Raw genomic sequence first — 5763 nt, forward strand, 5'->3', positions numbered from 1 at the left:
TGCCGTTGACTCGAAAGGCGTTTATCTTCCACGCCTTCTCCAACATTTTTGAAGTCCCTCATCCGAACCCTGAGGTCGATAGGGAGCTTATCGAGTTCTATCTGAAGGCCGCTCAACCACAATACCAAACATGGAGCGCTCAGAAGATCGTGAACGTTCGGGTCTTAAAACCTTATACCGAAGGGAGATTCATCAACGTTCGGTTCAGGGTGATAAGAGGATCTGCTAGAACCGAACATCTTATATCTTTGGCAGATCTACCGAACTTAAACCCTCATGATTGGATCGTTTTGCACAACATCCTTTTGACGAACGAAGCAGAATATGGTCCTATTATAGACCATCTCAAGAGGATGATTGTTTGTTACATCATGGAGGTTGCCCTAATGGATCAGGAGATAGCCACAGTCTTCAAGAAGAAACCGAAGATAGCTCCTGTGGGATCGGCCAGTGATCTCAATCAAATGAAGATGGGAAAGATCGACTCGAGACGTAATTCAGTCATGTTCACTAGAGCAGAAGGACAGAAATGTCTCTTTGCTTTGGCGGATAAACATCTTTACACCAATGCTTGTCTTGAGCATGTTCTGTCGATCATCCGAAGGTGTAAAGAGAATGCAGCAGACGATGTCAAGTACTTCAACGACATGATCCAATGGTACATCAGATTCAGGCAGACGATACTTGCTCTGATCTCTCGTCTGTTTCAGACCGTGAAAAAGAAGGTACCTGGTGCTGCTGTTGGCCCAAGTAACAAGTGAAGATCTCGCTCCAATTGACGCAAAGGGGGAGATTGTTGGGTTGAAGATTTGTTTAAGTGTTGCGTCTTTGGGCTCGGCTGTTAGTCCATTTATTTTGTGCTCCAGTTTTGGGCCTGTCCAACCGTGAGCTTGCTAGGTTTATTATATAAGTATATGCTTGCATGCATATTAGGTTAAGGATTAAGAAGTAACGATTATTACGATAGCATTACAGATTTCTTTATCGTTCTTGTAAACCTCCAACCCTCTGCAGTTGATGTTCTTCATCGAGCTCTTCTGAGGGTTATTTTATAATCATTCGACACGTTTGATTCACTCTTGAGTTGTTCTTTGCTTTGCGTTCGTTCTTGCTGTTTAATATTTATTTACCTGTTTAACATCTAATCGATCTTCCAGATTAAGTTTTAATCTCATCAGCTATGTTTTGATTATTAAGCAATATGAGTATTTTATCAAGAATGGTTGAAGGAATTTAAGCTCTTTTATTTAAATAAGTTATTGTGAAATATAAAACAAGTAGCTATTGATAAATTTTGTTATGATGTATGGCTACGAACCATCACCGGTATGTGAAAATTAGCATATAACATCATTTGAACGCAACAAACTTAATTTTTGTATCAACATGTATCTAGTTGATTATTAAGTTAGGTTCTATGTAAAACATGTGCTTAATAGTTGTGGAGGATCTAAATTTAACAAATATACGAACCAAAGTGACAAAACGTGTTTAACGATATGGTTAACCGGTTAAATGTCACGAAATTATACATTGGTCAATAAATTTTATATTTAAATAAATTAAAATATAAAATGAATTATTATAAGGTATAATTAGAATGTATTTAAGTGTTTTTGAATAAAAAGAATAAAACATAAACATTAAAGTTCAAATACACAAAAACTACATTGTTATTTTATACTAAGTATACATGTATGTATTTATATATATGTATTATTATCTAGTGAATGACTAGTTATGAGTCATGACTTAAAGTGATTTCATGTAAGTTTTATGATGTCTAAATCAATTAAGATAAGAGAATTGGTGGAGATAAGTGCCAACTTAACTAATAAGTGCTTAATCACTTAAGACATTTTACTAAGAATGCTTCTTAATCCCTCTTCTAATTTTCGAGATTAAGACCTTCCCTCTCCGTAACTAGAACTCCTAACTAACTAAATAACTAGTAGTTAGTTAGTTAACTAACCCTATCTCTAAGCAACCACCCAAGCAAGTGGCTAGACAAGATCACATCACTTAAACTCACATCCCATCACAAGCTAGTGTAGGTTTTGTCCCCTTATCCTCTTCCACTCTTTCCTCCTTCATATCCACGAAATTCCTCTTCCTTTTACCCTCATTTTACCAGCCAATACTCCAGGGAATTACTCTCAACCTTCATCTCATTTTCAAGCACAAGAACTTCCTTCCAAAGCCATCAAAACCATGAACTAAAGGGCTGCTGTCCCTTTTGTGTTTCAGCCACCATTTCACCCATCTACACCTTCCTTTTGCTTGATATTTTTACCACCAAATACCCCTGGAAGTTACTTGTTATGATACTCAAAATTATTGATTCAAAACAGTGAGTAAACTACCCTTTTTCTTGCTCTTTTGCTGTGAAATTTTTGTGACAGCAACATAGCCAAAAGAGTGGCTGTTTTGGAGCATCAAACCAACAACCAAAAGTTCATCTTCAACCTTCCATTCTTCAAGTATTCACATAAGGTGAGTTCATACCCCTACATTTTCATGTTTTCTTCAAGTTTTAAGGGGGGGGGGGGGGGGGGGGAATACAAGTTAGAACACTAAACATAACTTAAATTTAAATGACAGCTTTCTACAGAAAAGTTGAGTCCTGTTCACGGACTGTTTTGACCATCTTAAACTTAATATATTTCAAAACTGTACAATATGCAAATAGTTCAAGTTTATACCTTTCTAAGGACTATTCGCACGCGTTCATACGATTTTTCTACAATTTATGGCGATTTTTATAAAACTGCCTGTCATTTCAGAAGTAATTTCGGACCAGTCTGTGAAGATGTTCATTTTCACACTAGTTTGAGACCACTAAAAATCATAATAAAAATTGGGAACAAAGTAGACTCATTTTATAAACTCTCAGAGATGACGGATTCCGTTTTTGACTTACGATGATTTTTCTATGATTTTTCTAAAAACAGGGACAGTAAAGGGTAAAACTGTCAAAAGTGGTTTATAGATTTATTAACACCTTCTAACATTTTTGAGCAATGTTTATACATTAAAGAAGTTAAAACACAATCATTTAAATATGTTTAATTACCATTTTTACAAAAGTGATAAGTACAAAAAGGTCTTTAGTATCAAACTTAAGGATTATTTCATGCAAAGTTTCTAATAAAAACGTAAGAATATGAACAACAATTACGAAACATACCAAATCATCTTTTAAAACTTATACATATATATAACCATATACATATATATGTTTTGTTTACAAACTTGTCTTCTACATCAAAAATTTCACTTTACTCGTTTTTATCAAATGAATCACTTGTGATTTATTACTACTATGTGAAAACTCTTGTCATACTTTGCATGCACTAGATATTTATACAAAGTATTTAGAAATTCCAAAGTATCCTTCGTTGTTAAACCGTTTTAATACATTTTAAAAACTTATGATTTATGCATTGTCAAAACTTTGTGAGAAAGGATGATCTTTGCATACAAAACTATTACTTTAATACAGACTTAGTTGAGAATCCGTGAGACAAGTACATCTTCAAACACTGTCTTTTTGCTAGAAGGTATCGCTACAAGTCCTGTCTATAACTATAGTCTCCCGTTCGGAGAACGTGTCAAATGTGTATAGATCTATACGGGAAGTCATGATCCCGCGCCTTAGCTACAGTCCGTCCTTTGGGGTGACAGTTTGTCATAACGCTACGACGCCTGAAGAACGTCGCTACAGGCATATTATGTTTAGTATGGTTATAAAACTCACCGGATATACAATTATTATAGTATTATGCTTTTATGAACGAGTAGCTATTAAAACTATTCTTCATCTAACAAGTGCGATCTTCGTATAGCTTTATTATCAAAAACTATGCCACACCTTTCAAGCACGTCGGTTGCTTGTGATTTTCGGTCTTAGTTACTGGCAGTTATGTTAGGAAAATAAGGGTTTTTCCTGTATACAAACCAAACAACTAATAGGAAAATAAGGGATTTTCTCGGTACAATTAGTTACAACTTATAACACGAACATTCATATGCATTTCATACTTTTATAAGAAAATAAGGGTTTTTCTTGGGAAACACAACGAATCATAACTCTTTACATTTGAAATACTGCGTTTTCTGGAAAACATACACGAACTTTCGAATGGCGTACATTTTCTCAAAACACTACTCATGAACTCACCAACTTAATTGTTGACACTTTTCCTTTGAAATAACTTGTATTCTCAGGGAACCGCTAAGCAGATTTGGAAATCAACTTTTGGGGATTAACGTGCTGACGTTAATTACTTCTTTTGAAGGATGTTTATGTATTTATCTTTTGAACATGTAACGAATACGATTATGTAAACATTTTGGAAACTTTAATATATATGGTGGTGTGTACTTTCCTCTCTATGAACTGTTATGATACTGAATATGACGTCCTCCGCCCCCGAACGTTTCCGCCGTTCTGGTTTGGGGGTGTGACAGATTGGTATCAGAGCATCGTTTATAGTGAATTAAGTATATCAAAACCATTTTTGGTATACAACTATAAACTCAACTGGGCAAAAACACTCTGAGAAGAGTCATACTTTTGAAATTAAATTTATTTAGTTTTTGTAAAGTAAGCATGCATTCATTTCGTACTAATAACAGTTTCACATCGAACCATTTTAGAAGTATTATAAATAAGTTGTGCAGTGCAGGTATGCCTTGGGACATGTAATCAGAACTGGGAAGGATATAGCCCGATCAACTATATTTGTCCGAGAGCCGACTAACGTGTGCCGAGGAGTGTCTGTAGTGGACAACAAATTTAAAACTTACCAACAAACCATACAAAGAAAACTTTAACATACAAATTTAAAATACTATAGGAGTATTTTGCGTTACAATAGAACCACACACTTAGATTCTTCATATGCTTCTTACCCCTATTCTCGCATAGGCATATCAGCTAGACTTCATCTCCACATAGACCCCTACTATCCTGCCACCGAAGCCAATAGATGGATCAAGAAGGATCCAGAAGAAGATTTCAAAGATTACCAATAGATGAAATACGAGGAAGAAGATTTTCGAGAAGGGACCAGATGGAGAAAGAAGTTCGGGAGATACCATCAATAAACCATACCCTATCAAGAGGAGTGTGAGAACCTCCACCTCTCATTTCAGGAAGCAACCCGCAATTAACTACCAAGCCACACATATAGACTGGAGAGGACAACCGATGATCCACAACCGACATAAACTCACTGCACTGTACTTCGGGCCATAGCACCCATAGAACGGCAAGCAGATCAAAAGAACAATATGGATCACCTACACTCCTTAGAAAAGGAGATAGTCATTATAGGACAAAGAACCCTTACAGCTACAACCTGGACAGTCATCACAGAACTGAGAACAGAGGAGGCCACTCGCGAAATAGAATCATGCCGACACATGAAGGTCCGCTGAAACACGCACATTAGGATCTAGATTCATAAAGGAACAAGAGGAACAAATGGACCAGAAGCACTCACTCCGGAAACAATCAGCCAAGCAACGAACCCCCATCCTCCATATCGATGCCACTACATTACAAGCTGCAGTAGCAGCTGCTGTGACAACTTTCCTTACACACATCAACTCAGGCAACACAAGCAAGACCGAAAAAGGAGTCGAGAGTTCCGATGGTAGTACCAAACCGGGAAACCAACAAGTGGCAACTCCTGCAGAACGCTTTAAGAAACAATTTCCAAGGTGGGGTAATGAGGAAGGCACTCGTGTCCACATAAC

Source organism: Lactuca sativa, chromosome 3 (assembly GCF_002870075.4).
Source record: "Lactuca sativa cultivar Salinas chromosome 3, Lsat_Salinas_v11, whole genome shotgun sequence".
NCBI lineage: Eukaryota > Viridiplantae > Streptophyta > Magnoliopsida > Asterales > Asteraceae > Lactuca > Lactuca sativa.